We start from the raw sequence: 15,014 nt of genomic DNA on the forward strand, positions 1-15,014 counted from the left end.
TTTGTTTGGTTATACTTTTGTAATTTGCTCTTGAATCTTTAATTAAATCAGATTTGATAATAAAGAGGTTGATAGCAACATGAGACCCATATCCCAAAGCCATGAAAGTCTCCTGCAGACCAAGGTCAATATAAACGGAGGCCAAAATGATATAATCTCAGGGAGAATGTTCCTGCTCATGTGGTCTTAGGAACCAATGAAGGTGCTTTATGCTAGATAACAGCAGTTCAGGGTGTGTTTGTGTGAACAAGGCTGGATGAAAGGCACAAGATCAGATCTTTCCAGCCCAGTGAAGAACACCTCGGCTCTCTGGCCATCATGAAGTTCCCGCTGCTCTTTGTCTTCATGACTATTGCTGAAGCTTTAGTGCAGTAAGTCCTATTCATTCCTTCTTCAGTGCTCTGGTGATAGTAGTGATATAGCAGTGATAGCCGATACTAGTGAAGGTCTGATCAGTGATACTACGCTGTGGTCTGATCAGTGATACTACATATTGGTCTGATCAGTGATACTACATATTGGTCTGATCAGTGATACTACACAGTGGTCTGATCAGTGATACTACACAGTGGTCTGATCAGTGATACTACACAGTGGTCTGATCAGTGATACTACACAGTGGTCTGATCAGTGATACTACACAGTGGTTTGATCAGTGATACTATGCTGTGGTCTGATCAGTGATACTATGCTGTGGTCTGATCAGTGATACTATGCTGTGGTCTGATCAGTGATACTATGCTGTGGTCTGATCAGTGATACTACATAGTGGTCTGATCAGTGATACTACACAGTGGTCTGATCAGTGATACTACATAGTGGTCTGATCAGTGATACTACATAGTGGTCTGATCAGTGATACTACATAGTGGTCTGATCAGTGATACTACATAGTGGTCTGATCAGTGATACTACACAGTGGTCTGATCAGTGATACTACACAGTGGTCTGATCAGTGATACTATGCTGTGGTCTGATCAGTGATACTACATAGTGGTCTGATCAGTGATACTACACAGTGGTCTGATCAGTGATACTATGCTGTGGTCTGATCAGTGATACTATATAGTGGTCTGATCAGTGATACTACACAGTGGTCTGATCAGTGATACTACACTGTGGTCTGATCAGTGATACTACACTGTGGTCTGATCAGTGATACTACACTGTGGTCTGATCAGTGATACTACACTGTGGTCTGATCAGTGATACTACACTGTGGTCTGATCAGTGATACTACACTGTGGTCTGATCAGTGATACTACACTGTGGTCTGATCAGTGATACTACACTGTGGTCTGATCAGTGATACTACACTGTGGTCTGATCAGTGATACTATGCTGTGGTCTGATCAGTGATACTACATAGTGGTCTGATCAGTGATACTACACAGTGGTCTGATCAGTGATACTATGCTGTGGTCTGATCAGTGACACTATATAGTGGTCTGATCAGTGATACTACACAGTGGTCTGATCAGTGATACTACACTGTGGTCTGATCAGTGATACTACACTGTGGTCTGATCAGTGATACTACACTGTGGTCTGATCAGTGATACTACACTGTGGTCTGATCAGTGATACTACACTGTGGTCTGATCAGTGATACTACACTGTGGTCTGATCAGTGATACTACACTGTGGTCTGATCAGTGATACTACACTGTGGTCTGATCAGTGATACTACACAGTGGTCTGATCAGTGATACTATGCTGTGGTCTGATCAGTGATACTACATAGTGGTCTGATCAGTGATACTACACAGTGGTCTGATCAGTGATACTATGCTGTGGTCTGATCAGTGATACTATATAGTGGTCTGATCAGTGATACTACACAGTGGTCTGATCAGTGATACTACACTGTGGTCTGATCAGTGATACTACACTGTGGTCTGATCAGTGATACTACACTGTGGTCTGATCAGTGATACTACACTGTGGTCTGATCAGTGATACTACACTGTGGTCTGATCAGTGATACTACACTGTGGTCTGATCAGTGATACTACACTGTGGTCTGATCAGTGATACTACACTGTGGTCTGATCAGTGTTACTACACTGTGGTCTGATCAGTGATACTACACTGTGGTCTGATCAGTGATACTATGCTGTTGTCTGATCAGTGATACTACACTGTGATCCGAAGAGCTCAATCACTCAGGCAGTAAAGAGGACAGGTCAGACATTCGGAGACCCACTATGCTACTATTGGGGAAAGTAATAATCAGCAGTAAAATATGTTTGGGCTGCACACGTCTGTGCTACAGTAGATAGGACTTATGCTCTCCTTAGGGATTACAGAATTTGTGTTTGCACAGTGGAGCCTGAGGGAATCAGAGCATGAAGTCTGGGGTGGGATAAGTGGAGGGATAATCCTAGTACTTATGTCTTAGTTCCTGAACAGAGCAGTATATTTTTCAAGGTCACAGCAGTGAGACTCTCAGGAGTTGTGTACTCTCTCCCTGCACTATGTGAGGTGGCTTAGCACTATAGACACATTCCAATGATAACTATATTACTTATAGTCCCAGTACAATTCCTGAGAACAGCAGTATAATATATATATAAAAGAGACAGTGAGACTCTCAGGAGTTGTGTACTCTCTCCCTGCACTATGTGAGGGGATATCATACTATAACAAATACAGCAAAAAAGCCAATTTCTGTCAAAATTGACAAACAAATCTCACCCCAAAAATATATTTGTATATACAGCAATAGGTGGAATTAAAACATAACTTTTAATATATAAATTAAAAGAACCAATCAATATGTGTCAACCAAAAAGTGGTTAAAAAGGATGCCAATTCAGTGGGTAATCCCTAAAGGGAAAAGGAACCACCTAAATGCATCATACAGGATATAAAATGCTGCTAGTATTCCATATTAGGCAACAATTTATCTAGAGGATACAGCATAAATTAACAATTAGCACACAATGTCATAGCCAATTGCATATATATATTAATAATTAGACCAAACAAGTTTATGGTCACAATAATACCAATAGATGAGATGTAAAAAAAAGGAACAATCTCACTGGTTTGTATAGACGGCCAGGAGTCTCCAGGGATACTCTGTATACACACAGGAAGATCTCAATGGGAGGACAATACCCTGTCAAATCCCTAAAAAACTAGCAATCATCTGATCCCCAAACTCCCGCCCTGACAAGGGCAGTCCACAGCTCACCCTATATTGCACATGCCCTGCACTTTCCCTTAGAGGGGTGTCCCAACGTGTTTCATTCTAGTAACTCTTCAGGGGACTAACTTGTTAAAAAGTGCCATAGTGCTAAAGCTCAAGAGACGTAAATCCTCCTACTCTCAATGCTGTCTGCTGTCTGCAGAGTGTGGAGGAAAGAGGGCATATTTATATGGTTAAGATGACATCAAACCATTATCACCTGTTGCCGCAATCAATTAATCAATGTGCCACACATGTACTCACTCCCCATATCCTTATAGTAAATACCATTATGCTGGCATCCCGATTGTTACGTGTTACGGAACCACTCAGCACCCTGAATATGTTGTGCAGTATGTATAATAGGTTCCATGGGCGATGCATGTCCCTAATGCATCAGGTCACAGGCTGCGCCCAGTCGCCCCCCCACCTTTGTAATTCCCACAGTAAATATCGGCAGGCTCCGGCCACCTGCGGCTATTGTAATGTATGTCTGGCCTGCCGCTTTTCTATTGGCCTGCCCTCTGTATCTGTGTGATATATTCTGTGTCCTGTGAGTAAAGTGTTGTCATAGTAACATAGTAACATAGTTATTAAGGTTGAAGGGAGACTTTAAGTCCATCTAGTTCAACCCATATCCTATCCTAACTTGCCCTAACATGTTGATCCAGAGGAAGGCAAAAAAACCCCATGTGGCAACAGTAAGCTTCACATTGGGGAAAAAAATTCCTTCCCGACTCCACATACGGCAATCAGACTAGCTCCCTGGATCAACGCAATATTAAGGAGACTAGTGTATATACCCTGTAATATTATACTTTTCAAGAAAGGCATCCAGTCCCTTCTTAAATTTTAGTAGTGAATCACTCATTACAACATCATATGGCAGAGAGTTCCATAGTCTCACTGCTCTTACAGTAAAGAATCCGCGTCTGTGAGTATGCTTAAACCTTCTTTCCTCCAGACGTAGAGGATGCCCCCTTGTCCCCGTCACAGGTCTAAGAGTAAAAAGATCATTAGAAAGGTCTTTGTATTGTCCCCACATATATTTATACATTGTAATAAGATCACCCCTAAGCCTTCGATTCTCCAAACTAAATAACCCCAAGTGTAATAACCTGTTTTGGTATTGCAGACCCCCCAGTTACCTAATAACCTTGGTCGCTCTTCTCTGCACCCGCTCCAGTTCAGCTATGTCTTTCTTATACACCGGAGACCAGAACTGTACACAGTATTCTAAGTGTGGTCGCACTAGTGACTTATATAGAGGTAAAATTATGTTCTCCTCATGAGCATCTATGCCTCTTTTAATGCATCCCATTATTTTATTTGCCTTTGCAGCAGCTACTTGACTCTGGCCACTAAATGTGAGTTTGTCGTCCACCCATACACCCAAGTCTTTTTCAGTGACTGCTTTGCCCAGTGTTTTACAATTAAGCACATAATTATATAACTTGTTCGTTCTACCCAAGTGCATGACCTTACATTTATCCCCATTAAAGCTCATTTGCCATTTATCAGCCCAAGCTTCTAGTTTACATAAATCCTCCTGTAATATAAAATTGTCCTCCTCTGTATTAATTACCCTGCAGAGTTTAGTGTCATCTGCAAATATTGAAATTCTACTCTCTATGCCCCCTACAAGGTCATTAATAAATATGTTAAAAAGAAGCGGGCCCAAAACTGACCCCTGTGGTACCCCACTGCTAACCGTGACCCAGTCTGGAAATATGTGGAGAAGCAGTGATCTTTTATATGCGCCCATGTAACCAAGGAATTCCAGCCAGCATCCTTCATTCAGACTCCAGCCAAAGCAGAGTGGACCTCCGGAAACACGGGGTGGTACTGAAAGAGGTACCCGAGATAGGAAGGCCCCGTTACACTGGTGGCAGCCAGCGGGATATGATACCCCTTCTACAGGAGGAAAGGAATGAATGGAAAACAACTACCAGAAGTTAAAGAAAACTACATTAAAAGATCTGGTGGAAGCCTGAGGGTTGATCGCCAGCAACAAAACAAAAGCGGATTTGATAGCAGCCATCATGGAACACGACAGTGCAGCGCCCCCCAATGTGAACGTGGAGGAGACTGAATTCCAGTGGGAGGTAAAGAACAGACTGGCGTTCTATGGCCCGAACCCTGCAGTAGAGATCATACGAGAGGTGATGGCTGATGTGCGTACTGATCTGAAGGAAAAGATGGCCAAGTGGACCAGGATAGAGCTAGCCAAGATGGAGAAGGCAGAGCGGACCAAAGTGGAGCTGGCCAAGATGGAGATGGCAGAGCGGAGAGAGGAGAGTCAGCGAGCAGGGGGAGCTCTGGCCTTCGACCACGTACCTTCAACAGTAAGCCACAAAAAGATCCAGTGTAATGCCTTCCGACAGTTGGAGGAGGCAGAGGAAGACATGGATGGCTTTCTGCAGGAAAGTAAAGCCGGAGGAACGGGTTCAGATTCTGGCCAGCAAGCTGACAGGCCGGGCAGCGGACGCCTATCGCACGGTACCTGATGAGGACTGTATGGACTATGAGCGGATCAAAGAAGTGATCTTGGCCCGGTATGCGCTGACACCAGAGGCATACCGCCAAAAGTTCTGTGGACTTATAAAACGCGTAACCGATACCCACGCTGAATGGGCCTGTAAATTACGGCGGTCACTGCTACAGTGGGTACAAGGGAGCCAAGCAACCACTAACGAGGATGTCCTCCAGCTCTTCCTGTTAGAACGATTCTTTAATGGACTAACCCTCGAGACACAGTAATGGCTTCGGGACAGGCGGCCAACGACTCTGGAGGAAGCCGCTCGTCTGGCCGATGAACATCATGATGCCAGGAGGCCTCAGTTGTCCGGATCAAAGATGGTTACTAGGGGCCCACCCATGGACCTAGAGGGCCCCAAACCACCGAAGATTGTAGGGGGACCAGCTAGAAAACCGGCCTACCACAGTCCCCCTGGAGCGCGATGCCACACCTGCCGTCAGTTGGGCCACCTGCAAAGACAATGTCCCAACCGGACTCAGCATACCCAGTGGCCAAAGGCGGGAACAGCTACCTTCAGCCGGGCTGCTGTACACTGCTACCAAGGTGAAGCTGACCCGGCATTGGGGGCTATGACTAACAAAGGGGTGGAAGAGATGGAGGAAGTGCTGCATGAAGTAGACCCCGTGCAAGCAGCCCAGGCAGATAATCGACAACAGCATCGACAGGTCGTGTGGGTTAATGGGAAACGTATGCAGGGACTAAGAGATTCCGGAGCAACTTTGACCCTTGTGAAGCCTCATCTTGTCCGGGACCAAGAGAAGATGGACCGGACAGTGGCAGTCCATGTAGCAGGGGGAGATATGCATCGACTGCCCACTGCCAGGATTCACCTGAACTGGGGAGTCGGGGATGGCCTTGTTGAGGTGGGCTTGATGGAGGAGTTGCCTGCAGACTTCTTGCTGGGAAACGACTTGGGGCCCATGTTGTCTGCATTCTCGGTTGCCCCTCTGGCTGAGACATATCCTGTGACCACCCGGAGACAAGCTCGAGCTGCGGAGGCGGAATCACACTCAGAGGAGGCCCAGGTAAGACATCCCAGCCCTACACGTATTCCCATAGCCATACACATTTCTTGGGCCACCCCAGATGAATTTAAGAGGGAGTTACTTGAGGATCCTTCATTGGAGGGATATCGTGGGAAGGCACAGGAGGGGAAAGGGGTACTGGAAGGGGAACAGTTTGTATGGAAGCAGGGACTCCTCTACCGGATCACAGAGCAGCACCACACAGGGACGAGCTCCACTATAAAATGACAGCTGGTAGTTCCCAAGAAGTATAGGCAGGAGTTACTGCAAATCTCTCATGACATACCTTTGGCCGGGCACTTCGGCGTCAGTCGCACCAGGCATCGTCTGACACAAAACTTCTTTTGGCCGGGGGTACCCTATGATGTTCGTCAGTACTGCCAGTGACAGTTGCCAGCGCATTGGCAAGAGGGGGGATCGACGCAAGGCCAAATTACGCCCCCTCCCCATTGTGGAGGAACCATTTAGCCGAGTAGCGGTCGATCTGATAGGGCTGTTAGCCAAACCCAGTCCATCAGGGAAAAGGTATATATTGACAGTGGTAGATTATGCCACACGGTATCCAGAGGCGGTTTCGTTACCTAACATACTGGCAGAGACCGTGGCGGACGCCCTGCTCCAGGTTTTCTCACGGGTTGGATTTCCCTGGGAGATTATCTCGGACCAGGGTACCCAGTTTACAGCAGAGGTGACTAACCAACTGTGGAAGCTGTGCAGCGTAAAGTCCATTAGAAGCGCCCCGTACCACCCGCAAACCAATGCGTTGTGTGAACGCTTTAACGGGACATTAAAACAGCTCATTGGGACTTTTACCAGGACCTACACGGACTGGGAGAAATTCTTGCCACACCTCCTGTTTGCCTATCGGGAAGTGCCCCAAGAATCCACAGGGTTCTCCCCGTTCGAGCTGGTATACGGGAGACGGGTAAGGGGACCCCTAGACTTAGTGCTAGAACACTGGGAAGGGGAGGGCCTCATAGAAGGGGTACCTATTGTACCCTATGTGCTGGAATTTTGGGACCGCCTACAGGAGCTGACCCAGGCTGTACGTGAGAACATGAAGGCGACCCAGCGGCGCCAGCGCGTATGGTACGATTGGAGGGCCAGAGAGCGCACCTTGGAAATAGGACAGAAGGTCCTGGTGTTAGAGCCCAATAAGCAGAGCAAGTTCCAAGCTGCATGGCAGGGGCCCTACCAGGTAGTGGGGAAAATAGCTGACACAACCTATAATGTCGCCGATTGTGACGACCCCAGGGTCATCCGTATGTTCCACGTGAATATGCTGAAGCCCTACCGGGAGCGCCCTGAAGAGGTAGTGGCCATCTGTGCACCTGAAGAGGATTTAGCCGGACTTCCATTGCCGGATGTCTTAGGGGAAAGGACTCAGTCTAAAACATGGGACCAGGTATACTTGGGTGAAGACCTAGGCCCCCCGGGAGAGACAGCAGGTGGAGGAGTTGTTGAGGCAGCGACAGAGGATGTTTTCGGGGAGACCAGGGTACACTCTCCTGGCACAACACAAGGTTGAGACCCAGGATCAGACCCCCCTGCGACAAAACCTCTTCCGCGTCCCTGAGTCTGTACGAGAGGGGATGCGACAAGAGATACAAGAGATGTTGCGGTTAGGGGTCATTGAAGAGTCAGATAGTCCCTGGGCATCCCCCATAGTGTTAGTGCCCAAGAAGGATGGGACTACACAGTTTTGTGTAGACTATCGTAAGCTCAATGAGAAAACATTGACGGATGCATATCCCATGCCATGTGTGGATGAGTTGTTAGACCGGCTGGCGAGGGCAAAGTATTTGACCACCATCGATCTATGCAAAGGCTACTGGCAGATTCCCCTTAGGCCTGACGCTATTCCCAAGTCGGTATTTGTCACCCCGTTCGGCTTATTCCAGTTTCGGAGTCATGCCATTCGGGATGAAGAATGCCCCGGCGACCTTCCAAAGGCTGGCTGACCGGCTTCTGGATGGTCTCCAGGACTATGCTTGTGCCTACCTGGACAACATCACCATCTACAGTGCGACATGGGAAGAGCATCTAAATCACCTAGAGATAGTATTGGACAGGATCCACCAGGCCGGAATCAGCCTGAACCCAAACAAGTGTCAAGTGGGCAAAGCAGAGGTTCAGTATTTAGGGCATTGGGTGGGAAGTGGGAAACAGCGACCAGAACCAGCCAAGATTGAGGCCATAGCCAAATGGCCCACCCCACGCACTAAAACCCAGGTCATGGTGTTTCTAGGGACAGCTGGGTATTACAGGAAATTCGTTCCCAATTACAGCAGCATAGCCAAGCCCCTCACTGATCTGACCCGTAAGAACCAACCCCGCCAGGTAACCTGGACCCAAGAGTGTGAAGAAGCCTTCCGCCAACTAAAGGACACCATCACCAATACCCCTGTGTTATGAGCTCATTTTCTCCTTCACCTTTGATGTCCCATGAACTCCCTCTGCTGGTGAAAGAAGGTAGTGAAATGGATTTGGATGGGAAAAACCTGTCATCTGAACAGGTGGAGTGTGATTGGACATCCGGAATCTCTGAGTGGATATAAGGCCGCCGACGCCCTGCTGGGTTGCTGGTGATCCTCTCTGCTCTGAGCTCTGGCCTCCAGTTTAGTCCGGTCTACTAAAGCTAAGTTTTTGCTCTGCTATTGTTCCATGAGATTTTGTCAGGTTTACTTAGTGTTTGTGTTCAGCCAGCCCTGGTTGGGACTGGCTGAACTCCATTTTTGTCTCTGATCAGTTGATCTCTTTGCTCTGTTTTCAGAATATACATGAGTGCTGATATAGTGATTTTGAAGTCTAGTGACTTCAGGGCCTTTTCTATCAGATGTGTTGGACATTATTTTTGGCAGGGTTTTTGAGTGATTGCAGGCAGTTGCTTTTCTTTCCTGTCCTATCTAGTTAGTGAGGGCCCCATCGTTTGCTCAGCCTGTCTTTCTGTCTGTGTTTGTGTTTTCATCTGTTTTCACCGTCAATACATGTTGGGGGCTGTCTATTGCTTTGGGGTCTGCTCTGGGGCAGTTTAGATTTCCCCTTTCTTTCTTTAGGTTTATTTAGTTCTCAGGCTGTGAACGAGGTGTCTGGGACCACCGTAGGAACACCCCACGGCTACTGTTAGTTGTTGTGAATAGGATCAGGGGTCTGCAATCCGCTAGCTACCAACCTCTCCGGTTTTCTGGACTTAGCTTGTATTTTTGTTTTTTCCTCCTCCGGTGACTCATTCATAACAGAATCACCAGCCATACCGCAGATTCTAGGGTACTCAAAAGCAGGAAAGAATTGTAAAAAAAAAAAAAAGTGTCAGAATTTTTTTTTTTTTTTATGTATATTTTTTCCTCTTTTTCTCTGGGGCCGTAGGAGGAATTTTCTTAATGGAGATTAAGCAATTGTTTGATCGTGTGGAGCAGCTGGCTGCTGAAGTGCGGGGAATTTCCGCCTATCTTGCTCATTCACATGCTGCTGAACCAAAGATTCCTAATCCTGATGTGTTTTTTGGGGATCGGTCTAAATTTTTGAATTTTAAGAATAATTGTAAATTATTTCTTGCCTTGAAGCCTAACCCATCGGGGAGCTAAATTGTCATCTCTTTGCTGCGCAACGATCCCCAGGATTGGGCGTTTTCTTTGACACCTGATGATCCTATTCTAACTAATGTGGACGCATTTTTCCAAGCCTTCGGGTTGTATGATGAACCTAATGCTATTGATCAAGCTGAGAAAGCCCTGTTGGCATTGAGCCAGGGTCAGGATTCTGCAGAGTTATACTGTCAAAAATTCCGAAAGTGGGCGGTCCTTACTACCTGGAATGATGGTGCTTTGGCAGCTCTCTTTCGGAAGGGTTTGTCAGAAACCGTAAAAGATACTATGGTGGAATTTCCTGTTCCCTCTGGTCTTGACGATTCTATGTCATTAGCCATTCAGGTTGATCGGCATTTACGTGAACGTAAAAGTACACGAGAAATGTTGCCACCTGTTGAACAAATGTCTGAACCTATGCAATGTGATAGAGTTTTGTCTCGGGCGCAACGTCAGGAGTTCAGAAGGCGTAATAAGCTGTGTTTTTTCTGTGGAAATGCCTCTCATATGATTTCTGTCTGCCCTAAACGAGAGAAACGTTTTGCACACACATTTGCTGTGGGTGGTGTTCAACCTAAGTTTCTTCTGGCATTTACTCTGATCTGCTCCCTGCTATGGCTTTTGTGGATTCAGGAGCGGCTCTGAACCTGATGGACTTGTATTTTGCTAAACGTTGTGGGTTTCCTATGACACCTCTGCGGACGCCTATCCCTTTGAGGGGTATTGATGCTACTCCTTTGGCGAAGAATAAACCTCAGTTTTGGACCCAGGTGGTAATGCGGGTCGCCCCAGACCATCAAGAAAATTGCAGATTTTTGGTGTTGTACAATTTGCATGATACCATTGTTCTGGTATTTCCCTGGTTGCAAATCCATAATCCAGTTTTGGATTTGAAATCTGTGTCTGTGGTGAGTTGGTGTTGTCGGTGTGCTCTTAGTGACGCTCCTGTTTTCTCCACCTCTCCCCAGTCGCATGATGTTCCTGACTATTTGGCTGATTTTTATGATGTATTTTGTGAGAATAAGTCTGCGTCTTTGCCTCCTCATAGGAGTTATGACTGTGCAATTGAGTTGAGCCCTGGGTGTAAATTTCCCAAGGGTCGACTTTTCAATTTATCTGTACCCGAGCACGAGGCTATGCGATCTTATATTAAGGAGTCATTGGAGAAGGGTCATATTAGACCATCCTCTTCACCCTTGGGTGCTGGGTTTTTTTTCGTGGCCAAGAAAGATGGTTCATTAAGGCCTTGTATTGACTTTCGTTCCCTCAACAAAATTACTGTTAAATATCAGTATCCGATACCCCTGATTTCTGATCTATTCTCCAGAGTTAAAGGTGCTTGCTGATTTACCAAGCTTGACCTCAGGGGGGCGTATAATCTTATTCACATTAAGCACGGGGATGAATGGAAGACGGCGTTTAATACTCCGGAGGGACATTTTGAGTACCTGGTGATGCCTTTTGGGCTCACTAATGCCCCTTCTGTCTTCCAGTGCTTCATGAATGATATTTTCCGGGACTTTGTGGATAAATTTTTGATCATCTATCTGGATGATATTTTGATCTTTTCCAGGGATTGGGACCCTCATGTGGAACATGTTCGGACTGTGTTCCGGATCTTGAGGGAGAATTCCCCGTATGTCAAAGGATCTAAATGCCTTTTTGGGGTACAGAGGATTTCTTTTTTGGGATTTATTTTGTCTCCGTCAACTATTGAAATGGACCCGGCCAAGGTACAGGCCATTTATGATTGGGTTCAGCCCACTTCTTTGAAGGCCCTCCAGAAGTTTTTGGGTAATTTTTATCGTAAATTTATAGCTAATTTTTCTGGTATTGCCAAACCATTGACTGATTTGACTAAGAAGGGTGCTGATGTGCTGAATTGGTCTCCAGAGGCTGTTTCTTCCTTTCAGGAGCTGAAGCGGAGGTTCACTTCTGCTCCGGTTTTGCGGCAACCTGATGTCTCACTCCCGTTTCAGGTAGAGGTGGACGCTTCTGAGATTGGTGCAGGAGCTGTTTTGTCCCAAAAGATCCGGTAACATCTAAAATGAATCCCTGTGCTTTCTTTTCCCGAAAGTTCTCCCCATCCGAACGCAACTATGATGTGGGGAATCGGGAACTGTTAGCCATGAAATGGGCATTTGAGGAGTGAAGACATTGGTTGGAGGGAGCTAAACATCAAGTCTTGGTCCTTACTGACCACAAGAATTTGATTTACCTTGAGTCGGCCAAACGCTTGAATCCTAGACAGGCCAGGTAGACCTTCTTTTTCACACGTTTTGATTCTGTGGTCTCTTTTCTTCCGGGCACTAAGAATGTCAAGGCAGACGCCCTCTCTAGGAGTTTCTTTGCTGATTCTCCTATTGTGACCAAGCCTGCTACCATCTTACGTTAGGGGGTAGTTCTTTCTGCCATCTCGCCCGATTTGAGACGTGCTCTGGAAGAGTTTCAGGAGGACAAACCTGAGCGTTGTCCCATTGGAAAATTGGATGTTCCTGACCAGTGGAGGAAGAGAGTAATGTCTGTAGTTTATTGCTCTGCTGTGACGGCCGTCTGCGAATCTGGGCTGCAGTGGGGACAGCACCCCGAGTAACCCCGAGACCCTTAACCCCTATACAGGGATCTCGAATTGTAGCAAGGCCCAGGAGGTAGCTGTCTAGATTAGCAGTGGACCTGAGCAGGACGGCCACCAAGGGGTCAAAACTAAAACCCGTAATCAAGGTCAGGATGCAGGAGTCTGAGACCAGGGCGCAGCAGAGGCACAAAATCAGCAGACAGAAGGAGAGTCAAAAGTCCAGGCCAGGGTCAGTAAAACCAGGAGGGCAGCGAGGTACAGAATCAGCAGACAGAAGGAGAGTCAGGAATCCAAGCAAAGGTCAGCATCAAAAAGTCGGAGGTACAAAAACGGCAGGCAATAGAATGGTCAAGAATCCAGGCTGAGGTCAGAGTATACACTATAGCAATTCACACAGTAACACGCAGGGGAACCAAGAATATATCCGGCGGCTTTCAAGACCAGTCCCCAGGTATTTGAGGGATCAGGTCCTCCCTCACAGGGTCCCGGCCCGATGATGTAACCAGGACCGCCCCGGACCAGGCCAGATGGACATGCAGTAAGCCCTACATGACTGACAGAGGGGCGGAGCCTGCACCCACCAGATGCCTGCGCAGGAGCCCCCTCTCTGCCACCACCCTCACCCTGGAGCGAACCACGGCGCCTCCCAGTGGCTGAGGCAGGAACAGCCGTCCCTGAGTCCGACGGCGACGTGACGGTCCGGCGCCTCCGAGTGGCCGAGACCGGAACTGCAGGCCCTGAGTCTGGCAGTGACGTGTCAGTCCGGCGCCTCCTAGTGGCCGACGCCAGAACAGCAGGCCCTGAGTCTGGCTGCGACGTGACAGTACCCCCCCTTCTAAGAGGGGCCTCCGGACCCTCAAAACCCGGTTTGTCAGGGTGAAGGAGGTGAAATCTTCTAATTAACCCCTTGGCATGGATGTCACCAGCGGGGACCCAGGACCTCTCCTCTGGGCCGTAGCCCTTCCAATGCACTAAGTATTTCACGGACCCTCTCACTAAACGGGAATCAATGATACCTTGGACTTCGTACTCCAAGGCACCCTTGACCAAAACTGGAGGAGGAGGGGACTGGACAGGTTGAATTGGGGAGCGGTACGTTTTGAGGAGGGATTTGTGGAAAACGTTGGGTATTTTGAAGGACTGAGGGAGCTTTAAGTGAAAGGCTACCGGGTTAATTACCTCCAAAATCTCATAGGGACCAATAAATCTGGGGCCCAGTTTGGCAGACGGTACCTTAAGTTTAATGTTCTTGGTAGACAGCCAAACTTTGTCCCCAACTCCCAGGTGCGGCCCCTTGGACCGCCGTTTATTTTCCGCCGAAGCCTGTCTGACTTGGGAGCCTTTCAAATTTGAGTTCACCTCTGACCAGATGGTCCTTAAGTGATGTATGGATTTCTCTACCCCTGGGAGGTCCGACATCTTAGCCGAAAATGAACCAAAACGTGGGTGTAAACCAAGATTACAGAAGAACGGGGTGGTTTTGATGGATTCTTGGTATTGGTTATTTAGGGCGAATTCGGCTAATGGGAGATGTTCCACCCAATCAGATTGATCTTCCGAGACATAACAGCGGAGATACTGCTCTAGGCCCTGTTTAGTGCGCTCAGTTTGACCATTGGTCTCAGGGTGGTAAGCGGAGGAGAAGGATAATTCAACGCCAATGCGTTTGCAGAACGCCCTCCAGAATTTAGAAACGAACTGGGTTCCTCGGTCGGACACGATATTCACCGGGGAGCCATGCAGTCGTATTACATGAATGACGAACAATTTACTCAGCGTTTCTGCATTAGGTAGTCCAGACAGGGGAACAAAATGGCACTGCTTACTGAACCTGTCTACCACCACCCAGATACATGTCTTCCCTTCTGAGGGTGGCAGGTCAGTAATGAAGTCCATGGAGATGTGGGTCCATGGACTCTCTGGGGCAGGCAATGACTGGAGCCAGCCGGCAGGCCGATTATGGGGGGACTTAGCACGAGCACAAGTTTCGCAAGCCAGTACGTAATCCTTGCAGTCCTTAACCACCGTCGGCCACCAAAAGTTCCTGGTCACTAGTCTGGCGGTATTATTAACACCAGGATGGCCTGCCAGGACAGAG

The 15,014-nt window shown here is 47.5% G+C and overlaps 1 pseudogene; it reads left to right on the forward strand.

Moving 5' to 3' along the window:
• The first annotated feature begins 256 nt into the window (after positions 1 to 256).
• The window catches only part of LOC141098874 (pepsin A-like), a 374,150-nt pseudogene continuing 359,392 nt past the window's right edge, over positions 257 to 15,014 (forward strand).

This window comes from Dendrobates tinctorius, unplaced genomic scaffold (genome assembly GCF_039654945.1).
Source record: "Dendrobates tinctorius isolate UK_male_01 unplaced genomic scaffold, ASM3965494v1 ptg000096l, whole genome shotgun sequence".
Classification (NCBI taxonomy): domain Eukaryota; kingdom Metazoa; phylum Chordata; class Amphibia; order Anura; family Dendrobatidae; genus Dendrobates; species Dendrobates tinctorius.